A 20,569-nucleotide genomic window follows, 5' to 3' on the forward strand; every position below is an offset into this window, starting at 1 on the left:
GTAGCTAAAGTAAGAGCTAAAACACAAGAATTTTAAGATACTCCTCAGCAGAAAGAGCTGTTCCCAGGTAAGACTAAAGGATATGATATGACCAACATCTTGGCTGCCATATAACTGAAGAGAAGAAAATCATCAGAAACATGATCTGAAATTTTCTTTCTTTATCTTAGGAAAGACTTCCCCTTAGAAAGGGATCATTATAAATGCAAAAAGCATCCATGTAGAGCTGGATCCTCAGATTTTTGTAGCTATAAAACCCCTTGGACAAAATCATAGAGAAAAAGGCTAAACAGAATATATAGCAACAGTCTCTGTGTCTGGAATATGGTTTATGCTTTACATTTTCTGTTTGTGCTAACTTGGTAATCAAGGACTTAACGCACCACCTGGCTGAAACAAAACTAGTTTTTGCTTGAAGTTTCTCCAGCATCTCTAGTCGCTTTGCAAGGTCACACTGAGGACTAGTGATATCAAATGCCAGGGAAAAGCAAGAAGTTTTGCCAAGCAGGCAATGTCCAGTGCCTCCTGGCACAAGGCAGACAAAACAAAGGCAAAGGCAATCCATGACTCTGGGAAATGCTTGCTTTCATTTATTTAGTCCATCAACACAAACCACAGAGAATCATCACTTTAATTGAAGAGAGTTTTATACAGCATTTTATTTCATCAGATAACATTCAGGATGGCAAGACAGTATTTTCAGTATCGTCAACTTCTGATGTATTTCAGCTGCTCTTTTTCCTTCTTTCCATGATAATCCAAAACATTCTACTTAACAATATTATTTTGCATACTCTTGGGCGGAATGTTAACTACAAAAGGCAGGTGGACTTACCTTCAGGAAGTCCAATACCAAATGGCAGTAACTTTTCAGAGCTCAATGAGAAAAATGTTTTATCTATTTTATAGTTCCTATGGCCCTGCATCACCCTTGCACCGTAAGGTTGGGAACTCATGCAATTTTCAGAAAAAGCTTTCTCATACCACTCCAGTCGCAAAACCCACACTGGCAAGCTGGCATTAGGTTCATAAAGGGTAAACCTGAATATTTTTGTGCAAGTAGGATGTCTACTGCAGTTGCCCAATACACTTGTCATAGGATGGTCGCTAAGGGAATGGGTTGCAATACTTCAACTCAGTGAGCTTTTAAAGGCCTGTTCCAGAAAACGACTGCAATAAGGTATCTTTTATCCCTTCTCAATATCTAGCACAACAGCTGGATATCCATGCCCAATATTATTCTGTGCAATGTCCTGAGTTATACCACAAATGGCTTACGTAACACAGCTAAAACAAACTGCTCTGCAGCAATGAATGGGGACTCTGTTGTTGGAGCCCTTGCCAACTGCACGCATCATTCTTGGTTCCGCTAATGCTGAGTGGGGACAAAGGCTATATTCTGTCCTCTATGGCAGCACAGCACAGTGAGGATGCTGTAAATTAAAGAAAGCACAACTCGCCGACAACAGACTCATTACTACTTTCTTACTCTCAGTTCCATAATATATAAATATGGCATAGAGTTCCTTGCATTGTACTGAAAATAATGGGAAACAGGGATAAACGTGGGAGAGCCTTTCCACAGCTCAAGAACATAGATCCCACTTCCTCCATCTGGATCTAATTCTGTTGGGTGTTTTTTGCATCAACCATCTATCCTCATTCTTACCTTTTCTTCTACACATTTTCAGAGCTGCTCTTCAAACGTATCAGTAATTTAAAAAACAATCTTCTCCAGAACAGCAAAATCTATACTCCTATGAGAAATCTGCTCCACAGTCTCTTGTAATGTCAAATCTCTCTCCAATATCTTTACTTCAGGCAAATAGGAAAAAATCAAGTTTGAGGAAAGATCTAAGAAAGTTCCTTTTATAACTAGATGCAGACATTTCCCATAGAGGTAAGTAAATTATACAGGTCTAATTCCTCCATAACCCCTTGCTCTACCCCTGTTCCCTTTCTGCGTCTCCTTTTCCTCACACACACATACATATATATATACACACATATATATATGTGTATATATACATATATATACACACAATGGGCTGTCTGACTGCGAGGTGTCACCTCAATATCGTGATATTGAAGATACCCGAAATGGAGACTTCAGAAAGCACACATCTAATAATAAAGCTGTTTGCAGAAAACTGGGAATTCCAGAGAATATTACAAGCCTAGAAGGACAGACATGCATACAGAAATAACATAAACCAGACTCGATTCTGATGCCCAAGAGAAGACACTTCTTTATCAACACTATGCTTGCCTTAGGAACAAAGAAATGCCCGCCAGCGTGCTCATCCTCTAGAAAAAAAAAAACACACACAAATGTCTGACTATTTTCAGTAAGTTTTATCAGGATTAAACAGAATACTATTGACTACTACAGTGATCAAATGCCGAAGGACACCTGACCATCCCCAGCACTGCCACGAGTGCCTCTGGCTCAACAGCCCCACTCATACCCAGCCTAGATGAGCCACTGGTTAAAAAAGCAAACCAAAAAAAACCCTGGAAGTGTCTCTTAGGAGTTGCAATCTGACATTTCATGGAGACGATTACATTACAATTCCCATAACGTTTAGGAATTAGATTCGAAATTGAAGAAACAGTGAATGTAATTCTACTGCCAGGAATAAAATAAAAAAAACCCCGTAAGTTCTCAGATTAACAGGACCCTAAAACAAGTCCCTCTCTGTACATTTAGGATATATTCTCATGAAGCAGAAATACAAATTAGAACAGTCACTAACAGGAAACATGTTTTCCTTTTTTTGTGTTTTTAAAGGAAGAAGAGAATTTGGTGCAAACACCACCCTCTTCTCAGAAGTGGATTTCTACAGAAATTAAGGTAAACAAAAGGTCACGGTGTGAAAGAAGAAACCATTCCAGATGTAAAGCATCCCGGTCTATGACAATAATCTAAATACTCCACCAAAAAATAAATGAAAAAGAGCTAAGAAAGAGTTCAAGCATTATTAACAGCTACTCATAGGAACATGTTGGGCTACAACAGTTGCTGGTGTAAGTAGTCCCTGATGCTAGTTTTAAACTGGATTTCCTGGAGTGGAAATTACAGCCCTGAGTGGACTTGGAGACACAGTGACTGACTCGAGTGCCATGGGGCAGTGCTGACAGCTATACAGGGGTCTTTTGGTCACTTTCAGGAGTGGTCTCAACTGTGGTGAAAATCAAGACAACACAACTCCACAAGGGCTGCTGAGCTCTCCCACATCACTTCCAATTATGTATTGTACTTGAAACCATTCTGAGAGAGATACTGCTGATACCAATCCAGTGACAGCATCACTCTAATCAACTTCTTGGCCAAACAAATGAGTAAATGGTCCCTGGAAGTAAAAAGACCTGATTCTACCATGCTGAGCAACAAAGAAAACTTGTAGCTGCTGAATGTGGCCACAAGAACAGGTTCCTTATGCCGGTCACCTTCTTCTGCAGGGATTTAATTTGGTGAGAGCACACTCTGACCTGAAACTCCACAATCACCAAATCAGGACGTTTCCCAAGGGAAGTACAGCACAGCAGCAGCAGGAAGAAGAAAAATCAAGTTTTTTGATGTTGTATAAACATGCCTACACATCTGCTGGACATGAGCACTGAGAAATATCTGAATCTGCAAGCTTACTGACTTTCATGCAGAACTTAAAATTTCAAATTAGTAGCCACTCGAAAATTTGCCACATTTAAACATTCCAAAACCAAAGCATTTCAGGCTCCCTTACACAAGATTTTCTACTATTTTAGAAGGACTATTGCCTGCCCTGTAGAGTTCCACTACTCTCTTTGGCTTTTCCCTTTTGAATTTCCCTTTTATTTACTGAGAAATGTTTTGAGATGAGGGTTTTGGGTTTTTTTGTTGGGGGAGGGGGGTTAAATATTTATTGAAACACTCCATTGGAAAAGGGCAGCACACAAAATTATTTCTTTAAATCAAATCACATATGTCAATAGCATGTAATTCAAATGCTTACCTTGATAAGAAGGTATTGTTTACATGCCCTAACTTGCTCTATTTGCATTCTATAAAATATTTTAAAGTCATTAGCTGAAAGTTATCCTCTCTGGCACACAAAAGAAGCCTTCATCCTGTAGCCACAGTCATTTTGTGTCATTAATCAGCTGCATGATCCAAGCACATCTGGATTTCTGGTAAGAGCTTATGACCAGTAATAAAAACTATATATAAACTAGCTCAGTTTGGACTCCTGCATCCATTTGGGAAACTGTCCTCTTGGTTGTAGCTGTATTACTCAACATGCAATGTGCAGGAATTGTTTGCGGAAACATTTGGTATTTTTAGGCCTGGCCTCTCAATGGGAATTCCATGCTGAAAAAAAAAGGTATCACTTATACACTCAAACCCCTCATTGAGTCCTCTGTTACAAATTTACATACAGGGGTAGAGGGTGAATTGCTCAGCTATAAGCTGGAATTTACAAATGTGTTTAAGCACCTGCTGGAAATAACTAGGAATTATGCTCTTGACATGAGTACATGCTTCTCTTTTTGTGCAAAGAAAAAGACTTGGCTCAATACAGGACAGGAATACATGTAAAATAAATCAATATTGAATGAAAACACATAAATCTACTTTTCTAATTTCTAGTTCTTGTCTCAGTTGCACAAACATGTTCTCTTAATCTAACTTTTAAGTAAGATACTGAGTATATAATTTTTCTTGATTAAAAAAAACAAAACAACGTTTAAGGAAAAAATATTTCCATGGGCATTAATCATGAATAGAAAGGGATAATCAGGAAGAAGCAAAGATGACTCAGCTGGAATATTGGAATATTTATCCCCATCTTTCTCTCATCTGCAAGTTCCAACATTAGTATCAGATAAATACATGTATGGACAAAGTTTTCCCTCGAAAATATATTTATCCACTTTAATGTAAACTACTTTTTTTATGGCTGTATGGAGGATTTTTTACATATTAGCCTGGGAGCATTGCTGTACTTCCTCACCACCATAGGAGTGCCCTTCCCCATTAGGAAGGGAAGAAGCAACCACCGTGACTTGGAAGAGAATTCCTGTCGCAATTCCTCAGCTCCGGTTTCTGAAGAAAGAAAACGGGTGGGGTGATTGGATTTGTTTCTGGAAAAAGCTCATCTTTTTTTCCAGTGAGCTTTTTACTTAGAAGTCTGCATTGTTATTATAATGAATATTTAGTGTAGCTTGCAAGAGCACCAAAAGAAGCCAAGTGATGTGTGGATCCAGCAGAGCTTTACCAAGGGAGCAAAGAAACAACATGCCAGAAGAGAGACAGCCCCTTCTCCACGTTGGCACACTCCTGGATGGTTTGCACACATCCGGCCATTGATACAACACAAAAAGCAGCAGCATGGCTTCACACACCCACGCTGCAGCATCATTAGGCCTCTACAACTTTTAAACAGTAAGCAAGCATATCTGCAGTTCCCACGCTGGGATTTACATATGAAGAAGGAACAAACCAGGCGTTTTAAAATTCATTTACCAAACACATTTTTCTCATATGGGCACACATAAAGGATAAACCCATGTCGACTTCTACCATGCAGCGTCACACCAGGTTCCTCACCATTACTGGGCATGCAGATGGCAACAGTGATGGAGATTAACTTTTCCAGCCTTTGGGCAGCCAGAGGTCTATTCCTTCTATCTTCCCATGTGGCTCTCATCCCTGTAATTCATGTTTTATGATTCCTAGGCTAGTGCAGTTCTACAGGCATGAAGTCAGCTGCTTCACGGAGTTGCATACAGATTAGAATTCCACAGCCTGTACATAACTGGGGCCAGGCTCTGCTGAACCTGCTAGAGATTAAAAAATTAAGAGTACATGCCCTAGACCACTGCACAGGCTCACCCTACACATGGATCTGCATGTTCAGCAACATATCTGCCATGTTCACTGCAACAGCCCAGCTGAACTGAAGAAACACATTGTTGCAGGGACACAGAGAAGGACTTGGCCACTACTGAAATTAATTCTCAGTGGCAAGATATCCAGATGTTAATTACTTCTCAGGATGAATGAAAGACTAACTGTGTCTTCAGGCGTTTCATTTCAGTAATTCATTCACCACAGAGAGCTTCTCTTAGATGAAACTCATAAGAGGGAAGAGCAGAACAGGCAGCTGGTGATGCTGTTCAGAGTCATGTCCCACTGGCACAGTAAGTCATGGACCCCTGGACAAACACATCTACATCTCATTAATCTACACCCCACAGCACTAGGCATCAATGCATAATGAAGGAGTGGGTCTTGTAAAAAGAGTCACAGAGCTCAAAAATTTTAGGGAAGGGTTCTGTTGGAAAACAATGGGTCAGGGATGATCACTGCTACCCTGGGCAATCAGGAAAGACATGGCTTCATCTCCCAGCATGACCCTAACTGACCGTTCCAAGGCCTGATGGAGCAAGGGCTTTGGGCACAATAGCTCCTCAGCCTTTAGTAGGCAGTGGGTGCCTACACACCTTGGTTAAGGTGTCTCCTAATCCTCCTGTGCCTCTGCTTCTTAATTTTGTGATAGTTGTAACAGCAATATCTTATTTTCAAAGGTTTGTTGAAAGAAGAGCGGCAAAAAATATGGAAGCCCAACGACAGCTGGTGAAAAATGTGCAAAGCAGGAGGGGAGGAAAAAAAAGGCTAAAGAAAATAAGCCAGTAATATTAGTTATAGACTTGCTTGTCATGAGAGAAGGGTGATTGTTCTATTTGTTGCTTGCCTGTGTTTACTTTCTATCTCTTCACAGTCCTCAAAACCTCTGCCAGCTCAACAAAAACAGAAGCCCTTCTATGTAAACTGAAGTCTTTGCTCTACAAGCCCAGGTAGAAGACTAATACAAAACCTTGTGGCTGACATCAAACCTAATGGAACAGAAATGTAGCAGGTGGAGGGGAGAAAAGGTTTGTCTCATCAGAAGACAGATGTTTGTTCATCAGAAGGATATTGAGTTTGCTTTGGAAGAAAGAGAGTCAAGTTATCATGGGCAGGAATTCCCTGTTCAACTCATGAGCACAGTACATTGTCTCTCCTTTCAGGCAGTCATGTTAAGGGGAAGAGGAGCCACGGCTTTTCAGAAGTGTCCCACCTTCCTGATGTTATCCCTGTATGAATATTCCCCTTCAAAGTTAAATCATTATTTAAAAATTCTTTGAGAAATGCTTAATCTTTGTGTAAGATATCAAGTTTTAAAGAGACATCATTTAAAAGGCAAACAACATAAAAACAGAGTCATGAGAAAGCAAAGGAGGGAGGAAGGGAGGGAAAGGATTCCGTTTTGCCTCTCTACAAAAATTGTTTTGATACAGTATCCCTGTTGCATGAATTTTCCATATGCCTGTGTCAGATTCACTATTTCAAGCCACAGAGCTGTCAGATGCTCGTTTTTTATGGCATGCTTACGTGGCAGGCCAACCTTTCTGTTGAATCAGTCAGTTTTTCACAAAGCCAGGATCTGCAACCCTGAAAGATGTGCATGCTCTTTTGGCCAAAAAGTCTCAACTTTGCAGCAGAAGTGAGTCGTCAAAGCAAACCACTATATCTAGTACCTAACAACTGTTACCAGAATCAGTGCTTTTGCATGAAAAAAAAACCCAAACATGAGCAACATAAGGAACAATGACTATACTGCACATATACACGAAGCAAGTATCACAATGGAAATACAGATTTAAATGATCAGATGCTATCATAGATGGGCAATTCTTAAAATAATCAAGAAAAATCTCACAAACTTTAGTACCTGCTTAACTTTCTTTGCCTTTTAATAAAATGAGGAGACATTTAGTTCACGAACAAAAGCCTTAATACTTCAGTTAAAACTTAATTTTGTGACTAAAGCCTGTTGTAGACTAAGAAGAATTTGCAAAAAATAACAAAACAAAATAAAACCAACCCCCACACTTTTTCCTTTAGCCCTATCTGATTAAGAAACTCCATAATCCCACAACTAAAGTGAAACTATCAGTCACATCAGTATCACTTTAAAATGCTGAGGGAGGTGGGTGCACACTTTTTACCTCACATCCCCAGCATTTAGCACTTGAAAGATTATCTCCATTCTCCATGCCTCATTTTTTGCTAAAATAAAATTGCATATTTAAATGCAGCCTAAATGCTAATCAGGATGTAAACATTTAAATAACAGAACGCAGATCCGTTAATCAAAACTGATTACCAGCTTGCTTTCCATTTACTGGGGGTTCTTCTGTAAAACACCGCCTTAGTTACTGTTGCCAAAATTTTGTTTTTAAAGCCTCTTGGAGGAAAAGCTGATTACTTACTTACTCTTATTGGTTCAAGAGACACATTTTAGGACAGTGTTTCATAGAAATGGGAGACTGAAATTTACTTGCAGGTAACCGGTACATAACTGTGCATCTACATGAACTCTTTCTGTATCTTAACATCAGGCTTTGCCTCCTCTGTCCCTTTCCCTTGCATCAGTAGATTTTAGAGCATTTTACATTTCTGAATGCCCTTGCAGAAATATGTGGCTAACCAGAAACTTTCAGCTCTGGAAAACATTGACCACTACATCCTTTTCAGGCCATTATTTTCCACCAGAAATAAATTAATGTTCAGAATCCCCTGTTTCGAAGCATTATTAAACAGTTTTTATAAATTAACACATACAACTACAGAAGGCCAACACTGGTGAGCTAGGACTGTCACTTGCCATGGTGGGCAGATTGTGATTTACCAGTCAAACTGAAAATTAGAAATTCACAAGCAGCATTTATAAGATTTAATTACTAGACCACAGGCAACACAGTAAGGCCCACAAGAAAATACCTTTTAATGTCTTCAGTCTTTTACCCTTGATGCTTAAAAGAGACACAAGAAAAGAGGCTGTAAGGCACATGGGGCACATCAGCCTGCTTATCACATGTAAGTTTCCTTAGACTACAGAGAAAGTGAAAATCTGGTCAGCATTTTACTGAAGTATGGAGATTAAACATTCAAAAGAAAAACTGCTAGAATGTGAATCTCCTATGAACAGGAAAATCATGAACATCTATGCCCCCTCCCCATCCTCTCCCCCCCCCCCCCAAAAAAAAGAAGAAGGAAGAAAAAGTGCAAAAATTATTGTAAAAGTCGGGGAAAATATTTCAATATTAACTTCTTTTGTACTTCCAAACAGTTGTAAATGTGTTTATACAGACCTTACACACATCCAGGAGACCCCTTTTGTAGAAATACTGACTAAAACAATGGGGTCAGTTTTTGGACACACTGAAAATCCATCACTTGTCCTTGCTTCCCAAGCATGTTACAGACACATATCACATTCTTCAAATCTCTGAATCTTGATTTTTTAATACACCATGGTTCTCTTGTTCTGCTTACTCAAAGCACTGTACAGATGTTATTCTTGGAGAACATACTTTAACTCTATTTTTTTAAGGCCTCATCATGTAAACTTCAGGTCGCTTTAGTAGAAATGTCTTTATACCTACAACCTTGTTCAAGGAGCAAACTGAAGCATGTGAGATGTTTGCAGTATCAAAGGTTTGTAAGGCTTAAGAACAGTAGGAAAAATCAGGGAGAAATAAAATGACAGCATGAATTTGTTTTCTAGATGCTCACTAGACTGTTGGTGATACGTACGCTAACGGGCAGAATGGTCGAGAAAAAAGCAAAGAAGAAAAAAAGGCAGTGAAGAAAAATACAGTCTTAAAGAGGAATGTGCAATTCATTTATTTTTGAAAAGGCATGATAGAAGTCAGCCATAAGATACTGGAAAAACATTAATAATTAAAACCTGGTTTGTGCTGAGACCATATCCCACCTGGGTACCTATGAAAACTTCCCACAAGCTCTGGGGTGTGCCCCCATCTGCTCATGATGGCCACTCACTCTAGGATATGGGATCATCTGGCAAAGGACACAAGTGGGAGATTGCAGCCTTCTCCACTGGGGAATTTCAGAGTTTGCCCTGTGCTAATGACATATCAAGACAACTGAAAACTTCAGAAAACCTGTTAAGAATGCAATGTTTCTGAGCAAGCCTAACAACTAGCCTAATTAATTAGCCGAAGAGAGAGAAGATCGACCCTTTCAACAGGGAAGTAGACCCACATTTTAGCAACCAAACAACAGCCTTCCTTTCTACCACTGCGGCAATGGACTCCCTGTGTGTGAGCGGGCATGGCAGCCAGCTCAGGTTCTGCAGCAATCCTGGGACCAAACCTTGCTGAAGGGGTACTGAAGTCAAACTACATTTCACAAGTCTGACAAAAGCAAAACCGTCTTGCACCAGAACAGCAATTCCTCGTGGTATCTCCAAAAGTTACATCACCATTTCAGAATTTTAAGAAAAGAAAGGACAAACACATAAAGAAAACTATCCTGGAGCATGCTAACGGACACATATATCTGGATATAGCATACATAGAGTGTTTTAAAATAAATGTAAGATTTTATTGTCACAGAAATATACTTTGTTTAAAAGAGAAGAAAAAACACCAGAGGAAAACAAAATTACATGTTCCATAAACTTATCACAAAAAAGAGTACTACCCACCTCGAAGAAATGCATGCAATACTTGAGACAAATTCAGCAAGTGCCCTGTGTAAACTAAAGATTTGTTTGAAAATTACTAAATCATCCCTGTAACAAAGTGTAATATTTTCACAGTTCCCAATCTGCCTCTCAGCCACGAAAACACTGCCTCTAACACTGAAGAAGGCAATTCTATTTTATGATTCAAGCATTAGACTATGCAATATACACACTTAGCGCTGTCTCTTGACAAGAGAGAATTAAAGGAACACTTGGTCAGATTAGGTATTTTGCTAATAAAAATTACAGAATACAGTATTTTAAACACTATTAACATATACACCTTTGTGTTTCCCTCACAGACCTGTGACAGAAATAGTTCTTTCTGTAAGAAATGCTGCATCTGGGAAGAAAACTAAAATCTGCTTATTTGCTGAGTATGAGACATGCACTTCTCTTCAAAAAAGCACAGTGGGTAGAGATTCCTTACAGGTAACAGAACAGCAAAACCACCACATATACTGCATATACTTTTTTCTGTTTCCTGGCTCTGCATTTTGTCTGCATTGCAACCTTTAGGATAAGAACAAGCGTGTGCAATCTCCCATCTGACTTAACAGAGTTCAGTACTTAAAAACAATGCCATTCAATATTAACTTACCCTACTTTCCAGCCCTAAAAAATTAGGCCAAAAATCAGAGGAAATCATGTGGTGTGCACTGGATATTCCATGACTACCATCGCTGGCAGGGTGTAAGCCACGTATTTCATAGGTAACTAGGAACACACACGCAGTTGTTTTGTAGCGACGCTACACCATGGGCTTCTGCTCAACTGCTGCTTTTCCTCCTGCAGCTCATTCCAAACCTTTCCCAGTTTCAGCTCAGGAGGTTTACCCCAGGATTTACAAAGAGGACTTGCTGGGAACTTATCTTTTAAACACACTGGAATTCAAGGGGAAGAAAGTTCACTGGGTTTTTAACATATGAACAAGCATTCTCTACTCACTGTTTCTACTGATAATCAAAGATGTTAAATCCAGTTTACTGCATTAGTCAGATGCAATTGTATGAGTATCAGCAAAGTCTTATGACAAAGATTAAATTTTCAAGCACACAGCCTATTTCAACTTTGACTTAACAAAAATCCTCCTTCTGCTTTTCACAACCTGTGGATCCTTACAAAGATATTTCTTCTTCAGCCTGTCACCAAAGGTCATACAGGAATTGCTAAGTCAGCATATTCTCTGAGCAGCCCCATTCTGAGAGAAGCTTTAAAGGCATTTAAAAAGCTCTTATATAAAAACAAATAGTACTGCCTCACTTACTGAACTAAAGCTTCCCCATTTCCCCCATAAATGCATTATCAAAGGCTCCAAACATCTGCTGTGGGGTTTTATTCCCCCCCCCCCTTCTTCTTAATGTAAATATTTTAAGTTATGATACATTTAAGCAAGTGGAGGGAAACACTGCACTTTGCCCAACTCGTGTAATTTGGAAATTTAAAGTCCAGTTTATTCATCTGTTTTAACATAGCAAGGAAAATCTTACTTTTCCAACTGAGTAAGAGTCTGAGTTTCTCTCTCCATAAGCTCATAAGCCATCACTGAACTGAAATGCTTACCACAGAAGTCCAACATACCAGAGAACAAACCAGCCTAGGAAATTTCTATTGGTGTAACCAGCTCTTTGAAAATGTGTGGCTCTAGGAAGTCTCCTTTATGTTTTACAGCATAAATATTTACAGCCATTTGCAATTTGAAATTAAACTGTCTGATTGTAAGAAGAAACTCAGAAAACATACCATGTAAAGGAACAGTTTCTGGATTAAAAAAACCAAACCAAAACAACATAAAAAACAAAACAGAGTATTTTTCAAAGTTTACTGAATATATTAAGGTGGGCTACCAGTGACTGTTTCAAAGATAACAACTGACTGTGGTTAGAAAAAGATAGTTCTCATCTCTTCAGCGACTTTGCAAAGGGTTAGGTCAAACAGATGTTACCACATACAGACAACTGTAACTGTGTGTTGTTACTGAGCTCCCTGCCCGAGGTCCTGCATGTCTGTTCACCTCGCCAAGGGCCGGGAATTCTTCCCACAGCCCAAGAATCCTTACCTGGAGCAGCAGGTAAGTATTTATCACATCAACCCTTCCAAGCCTCGTAACACAGGCAAACGCAAGTTTGAAGGAAACAGTACTATGCTTGCAAATTCCTTTGGTACCATTTTTATTAAAGCGAATGAATTGAAACAAGGTATTTTTAAATGGTAACAATGTTCTTGGAAAGTTTATTGGGATGCATATGAGACTGTGCAGTAACACCACCACAACTGCAAAGCCCAGCGCACTAATGCCTTCAGAGTTTGAAAATACCGACAGGAGTGTCAACAGAGAAACTTGAATGGTTTTGAAGCCATAAAAAAGCCAGTTAAGAAAAACATGAGACCATAAGCCTTCACCTTTTTCAAAGCAGACATTTAAGATGTAGCTGACCATAAATCTGCAAAAAGGCTTTCTTAACCAAGCTTCTCTGCCCTACCCAGGATTTTGCTATTTACATGTTAATTGCTAATGGTCATATAGTAGTACTGGTTGTTGGGTATTTTGCTTGTTGCTTTGGTTTATTATGACAAACACACACACCTCCTGCCTCCATTTAAACGGTTACCTTACATTCACACTTAGCAACCCAAAATCTACTGAGATGCAAGGATTTAAAAACGAACAAAAAACCAAAACAAAACCACCAAAATACCAACCCACTAAACAGAAAGCCATATTCTTTTCAATGCTCATAAGAAAGCTTGATTCTTGCAAAATATAATTGTTCCTGGCCTCAAAAGACTGGTCTTAGCTTCATCCCAAAGCCAACTGCCTGCTGTAATAGAAATGTTTGAAAGAACAACTGCTGAAATCTTAATTTTGTTTCTCTTGTCACAACTACCATTTTTTTCATGACCTTCCTAACACACTGGAGTTTATGCTTCCGCAAATGTCAAATCCTGTAGCATTTCTTACTCCACGCTCAATTAGCAATAAAGAAGATACAGGACATAAAGGTGAGGCAGAATTACAGACCTGCACTGTTTCCACTTCACTGTATTCTGAAAGAAATCTAACTGGCTTATACACAGCTTTCAAGCCCCGGTTCACTGCTGCTTTTTCTTTCTGTAGGAATTCAATTTTTTTTATATTATCCTTCACTATTTCTTTCCAGTTCAAGCCTGATCTAACTGCAATTATAACGATTTTATATTCCATAAAAAATACAATTTGTTGTTTCCTGCAATCAAAAGAACAGAACTAAGCTCCTTTCTCTGTTTTTTTTACTTTTATCAACATTCTTGCATCTACTTCTGCACAATCCTGTTAGCTGGAATACCATTCTATATCTCCTTCCTTCATGTTATTTTAACTCCCTCTGAAGATCCCCATTTTCCCCACTGTCTGTATCCAGCAGATTCTCTTCATATTATTTTTCTTTTCCTAATATTTAGCATGCATTTGCAGAAATCTAAAAATACATACTCAAAGCTGTCAATGCCAGCTACAATCAAGTTTAGTTTTCCGGACATCTTTTTTAATTGCTTAAATCTCAGCCAACTTTTGTTCATTCTGCATTAAATTCTATGCCAAATTTTAAAGGGAGTGTTTTATTTTTCATTAAAGTTGTCAACTGAGACCAGTTCTGTTTCTTGCTGGCTTACCAGCACAGTAAAATTCTTAAAGTCACCCATTAAGAACCTGCACCACTTCCCAGTTTGGAAATTCATCAAGTGAAGGAGGGCTCTGGAGGGCGAAGCAAAGAAACCAGAAATAGAGAACACACCTTTTGTTATCTGCGTGAAAATCTATACCTGGTTTTGGGCATATAAAGAAGCTAAATCAAGTCTGCTGCTTACACATGGCACGTAGAGACTTACGACATAGTTTCACGAGTTCAAGCAAGAGGCCTCTGTGCTGTCTCTCCCTGGCTGCCACCGCAGCATCAAGGGTGTACAGCATCAGGGATCCTACCAACCCAGCACAAAAACTGCACCCCCGCATGTGATGCTGGTGTAACTCACTCTGGGTGCCACTACTTCCACAGTGGGGCCAGACCAGTGAGAAGGGCAACACAGACAGTGGGGAACAAGCACCTGATCCGGGCAGGGGGCAGGACTGCTACACCTCCTCCTCCTCCTCCAGCAGCAATGGCTTAAACCAGTCTCGAAAACAACTGGGAAAACAACGACATTAAAGATGTTCCTCTCTGGAGACTCTTCCTGCAGGTATTACCTCCTGACTTCAGGGGCTTTCTCAGCAGCAGCGTGAAACTTGGACACATGATGATGATGAACACTCACTGATGGGAGCAACTCCTTTCTCCACTGCCCCATGCCAGGTCCATGCGGGGAACACCAGCACACTGCGTGGCTCACATGGCAGAACCCTGCACTGTAGTCTGAGGTCCCAACACGTCAGTGACTCACACGAGAAGGTTTGTGGTTCAGTACAGTGGAATTTCTTGGGTTTTTTTTTAGTTTGGTATTTTAAAAGCTAGGAAGTAAGCTTTAAGAATACCTTTTAAATGTTAAGATTGCGAGGTGAACCAGCAAGAAGCTGGAGGATGCCAAAAGTAAGGGTGTTTACACAAACTAAGCCAGTGTGCAAAATGGGCTGTGCTCACTTCTTGGCTCTGCTTACTACCAGTTTCTTCATCATCTTTTCCGTTATTTAGCCACCAAGTTTCTGCTTCACAACACTAACGACTTGGTCTTCTGAGTCATTAAAAGCTGATGTGGTACTGGTATCTCCAGTTTACAGCAGAAAACAGGCATAGAGAGAGATTAGGAGACAGATTGAGATTAAAAGGTGTACCAAAAGTGTTGGCTAATATCGGATCTTCAATTTATGTCATCTAGACATGATTTCTTTTTGTTTTAATATACTTAGCACTTTTGGAGTGTTTTGCACCAAACTGTTGCCATAGTGGAACAACTGCAGTTGCAAAAGCTCAGAACTTGTGCCTGAGTATCTCAATTCAGGCAAAGTGCAGCACTAACCATTAGTGCTAGAGGCAGAAATTAAATACAGCTACTTCAAGGTAACAGTTTCCAGTGTTACTCACCCTACTGTTCTTTCCCTTCTTGCACTCCACTCCCAACAGGCTTTTGTCCATCACCTACGCCTACTGACACAACATCCCAACCGTCCTGTGCAGTGAATAGGACTAGACCCTGCTGAAAACCCCTGATCAAATTTAGGAACGTGGCACAGAGAGACAAGAACAACACAGGTGATGGGAATAGGTAGCAAACTGCACTTTAAATCCAGCCCTTCTTGCACTGCAGAGTATTTTTAACAGGTTTTCACATGAAAATGTAGGCATTATTCACATTGCAATAAAATTTAAGGGCTGCAGCCAAGATAATATGCAATGTGCAAGATGTTGGACCATACACACTATAAGATACAGTCTAAGGATCTTACACTGAAAACAAGTAAAACAAAAAAAGGCAAAAAAAGAAATATTATCCTTCTACGTCTCAAATGAGAAATACAAGACACACATAAAGAGAGTATTTCTGTGGTCTGCATGAGATCTGATTTATTCATTTCATTACATGTGGGTCTGCTGGTACTCCAGCTGGTGATACACCAACAGAACCATGCATTCTCTCTACCTTCATGAGGGAGGTTTGGGGTTCAAATTTTTAGAAGAAATTATATATAGAAGAAATTATACAACACAATCTGATATACAGAAACAAGAACTGCTGCTCTCAAATCAAGGGATATTTCTGAAGCAAAGTCACAAAGTCAAATCTCTGACTTCTTATTCGTGTCTCACACCAGCTCCAAAAACTTAAGCGAGACACATGTGCAACATCTTTACAAATGTCCACAGGTAAGCCACAAAGCACAGACTGTCAGTACTTCCGACGTACCAGTACTGAACCAGCAGCCCCTCAGGAACACCCTAAATTAGAGCACTATTTTTGTCTCAGAAACAGTACAAAGACCCAAAAGTCAAATGTTGTGCTTGTACATTTCTTCTGAATCAAGCAAGGACAAGTTACAGAAGCAAGCTTTGAGAAAGCTCAACGTTTTTATTAAGTCATTTGATGCAAATCATGAATTAAAGCACACCACACTAATCGATTCCCAACTTTTATAGACTACACAACCAAACACTAATACCAACCTGTCAGTTTTCAGCACAGACAGACATATTTCAGCACTGAAAGCACAATACAATTTTAAAACAACTCAAAGAGCCCTTGCCAGCTCACACTTGAGATGCAGTAGTTGCCTAGCTCTTCCAGACATCATAAGGCCCAGAATACACCCAGCTTTCCAGCAAACTTAGGCATGGTTTTCAGATTACTGCAGACCTATCAACCTATTCAGCAAAGCTACTCGTATTATAGTTGCATTTCCTTATCAAATGCAAAGCATTAAAAGATTTGGAGATGGCTCTTGAACATTATGGGCCTGTCTGTTCATTTGTTTCAAATAGAAATACTTGATTGAGAGGGAAAAACAGCAGCAACTCGTCTGCTTAAAAATAATAGTATGTTTATCTGGAAAGAGATGAAATTCAAAGTATTCCTATTATAGTTTTATACTGGTGAATCACAGCACTCTGCTAAGCAATGTACACATAATAAAAGTTTTCATTTTAAACTCTGCAACTGGGTACTTCTAAGTAAACAAAAAGGTGAGTTGCTTTTCCTTCTATATCCTCACAAGCAGTTGACAACAAACCAAGCCCACTCAGCCCTGCTAAAAGCATGATTCTCCAATGTAACTGTACTTCTGGGAATACATTACAGATTCTAAGAAATGTTTTGTTACACATGTGTATCAAGTGGCCATGTAAATACAGGGTGCAACCGCATGCAAAGTAGGTGTTTTGTTAGTTTTAGTGAGCTAAAACAGATAGAGTAAGATAAGAAAATGCGACCTCTGGGTGTTTAAATAAGACAGGTATTTTCCTCTTTTGCACATATTTTCCTCTTGTTTTCTGGAGGAGGAATGATGATGCTTTTGATTAGCAACATGATATGCATCCTTAATATTTAAGAGACTAACACAACATCAGGAACATCTGCTTACGAACTCAGTTCCAGTCACACCACTGAAGGCAACCCATACCAGGCTTTTCCTAGGCATACCTTTGGCCTCCACCTTTAAAAATACTAAACGTTGTCCAGAAGTTGCATGCATCCAATCCATGTCCTTTTGAGACCTGCAAAGCCGTATTTCTCAAATTTTAGCCACTCATCCCTACTGCTGGGGATGACTGCAACCATTAAGTCAGTCAGGAGACCAAGCCTGACACTGTGCACAGCTTCTCTCACCACAGCAGTCCACTAGTGTTAGAAATATTTTTCACATTAAGGATTGATTTGCAGTGAGAATCAGACAAGTCTGATGTGACAAAACAACATAATGAAACAAGTGCAGCATGGCACATTCCTTATTGGTACCTTCAGATTCAATATGCTCATTCAGATGCAGATGGGCATCAAAGCCATGTCACTAAAGCGTTCATGAAAACAAATGGTCAATTAATTAATTTTTTTATTTGCAAAATAATGCTTCCCATATACTGTCTTCTTGATAAAGATATGTTTTTCCTGCTCTAAAATCAGGTTAGGATAATGCTATATTGATTCATCTATAAACAGATAGTGAAAGGACCCAAAAAATAAATTTAATCTTCACTGATCCTAATACTTTAGGGCCAATGCTATTCTGCCAAAGGCTGTCAGCTCTCCTAGAAGCATACAAAATGAGCAAAATCAAGCCATGCCACAAAAAGAAGAGCCTTAAGGTATCCTGCCAAAATCTTAAATTTAGCCTTCTATATTAAACAATGTTACTTTATTTTCCCCAGACAATAAGGTTGCTTACGGTAAACACGGGCAACATTAAAACCTTCAACACTTTGCTACACTGTAGCAAACCTCAAATTAACTAATGGGAGTGTGTGGGGGGGATCTTTATGGTGGTTTTTTTCCCATGTGTTTTCTTGGCACGAAGGGAGAGAGGGATTGTATTGGGGGTTTTTTAAGGGAAAATACTTTAGGTTCTTGGACTTGGTTGTTTATTCTCCGGGCTGATCTGGACTGTGAGTGCAACCCAAGTAACTCATCTGGTGCACAACAGGATAGAGAGTGTCAAGGGTTGTTCGACAGTGATCTCTCAAAAGAAGTTAAACATTGATGGGCTCTGGGCAAGTCTAGTTAAAGCTGTTGGCAATTTGATTGCTATGGGGCAACCAGAGGAGTTAGGACCAAAGAGGGAGAAGCCAGGTAGGTCATGGAGTGTTCTTTGTACATAGTACAAAAGGTGACAATCAGGTTTAGAGAACTTAAAAATAGCTTGTTTCTAAAACTACAGGTTACTTAATCTTATACCTCTGTCTCTCTAAAGTTATAGAACATATTTTTTCTCGTTGCCAATTTTTTTTTAATTTCACCTTTGACCACACACACTTATGTTTTTTGCAGATTTACTTATCATCAGTTCTAAGTACCATGGATTAAAAATCACAGTGCTAAAACATAGATTTTTTAAACTTCTAATGGTAATTAAGAGTATCAATTTAAGACATGTCTAACTTTGCAAGCATCAAAATAAGCTGTCAGAAAACAGACCTGTGAAATCTTTCAGCCTCTTCAAGTTCCAGCAAAAACTGAGGATTTAAGCAAATATTTCCTGCAATACTCTCGAGGACTGCTAAAATGACTAAAGAAAGGAAAATCTAGTTTTCCTCATTATCTATACTAAAAATGGAAACAGTGTATAACTAATGAGAAGTAAACTGATTTTTCAAATCACTTCACCTCTAATAACCCATGATAGCAGCAATATATGCTCACAAGGTGTTGAAGTTTGCACCAAACTGTGTAGTTTTGACAATCATTTAGCTGTTCCAACATAATTTCAAACCATGGGTTTGCTTTATACTCTATTTCCCTTCTCAATGTTTAACCCATTTTAATTCATTCAAGAACTCCATTAGTTGTGGAAAAAATAGGAACTGATGAAAACTGTTATTTCATGGGTTGATAAAAGCTAAATGACTGGAGAAATTATGCAAGGAAACAAAGGCACCTAATTTCTTACACAATTAAGAAATTAGATTATTTATTTTAAATGCATTTATTTAAATGAAAAGAAAGCTTTACAATAGATTTAACTCCTGTTAAGTTTCAAGCAATACAAGAGTAGATATCAGTCAGAGTACTAAAATTAGATCACTCTCAAATTTGATCAGAAAACATAAGCTCAGTTATGTCAGCAACTTGGTAACCACAATATTAAAAACTGAGCTCTAATTTATTGCTTCATGTTCAGTAAGAGGCGGAAATGTGGAATTCCTGATTTGTGATAGAGGTTTATCCATCATACCAAAATGCTACTCAGCACTTCCTGAATAAAGACACTGCAAAAATGTCTTCTCCAGCAGAGATTGTTAGTGGTAGCAATGACAACAGCCTGTAAACACAAGGTCTCAGATACAGCTGTAGGCACGAGCCCTTGAGAGACTCTCAGCTGTAAACTAACTGAAACACACAAGGATGTTTGCCGGGTTTTGGCATAAAAAAGTTAAAACCGGAATCAAATGCTGTTCCTGCCCCTAAAGCTTTATGTTGATGTTTGTGGTTTTGCAATGGCTTTTATTCTCTGAAGGGATGCTTCCATACTGCAAAAGTAAAAATTAATTTTCAAAAGCTGATGACAGCTACATGTGAGGGTGCAGGTGGAAGCATGTTCTCCTGAAAGCTGTGTAAAAGGGTGGGGATGGAAGCGTGTTCTCCCCCAAAATATGTCTGCTTGTTAACTGACCTGTATTCTTTCCCCTCATTTAATTCCTCTAGTGCCACTTCTACCAAGATAGTAACAAATAACCATAGGATCAGATTCCTCACATTCATCTGCCAGTCCTGGGCTTGGTAAAAGTGCACTGGGATTTTGTTCAAGGAAACACCAGGACATGTAAGCTTGCCAGTTTGTAGAGCAGGTTGCTTGCCTGCTTGCCCCTTTCCAT

General features: G+C 39.2%; 1 protein-coding gene across 4 annotated transcripts in view; it reads right to left on the reverse strand.

Annotated features, from left to right (window-relative positions):
• Nucleotides 1-20,569, reverse strand: part of HIVEP1 (human immunodeficiency virus type I enhancer binding protein 1) — a 127,186-nt gene that overhangs the window by 101,189 nt on the left and 5,428 nt on the right. The window lies entirely within an intron of this gene.

This window comes from Empidonax traillii, unplaced genomic scaffold, assembly GCF_003031625.1.
Source record: "Empidonax traillii isolate 1590-97213 ecotype Southwest subspecies unplaced genomic scaffold, ASM303162v1 scaffold324:size701061, whole genome shotgun sequence".
Lineage (NCBI taxonomy): Eukaryota > Metazoa > Chordata > Aves > Passeriformes > Tyrannidae > Empidonax > Empidonax traillii.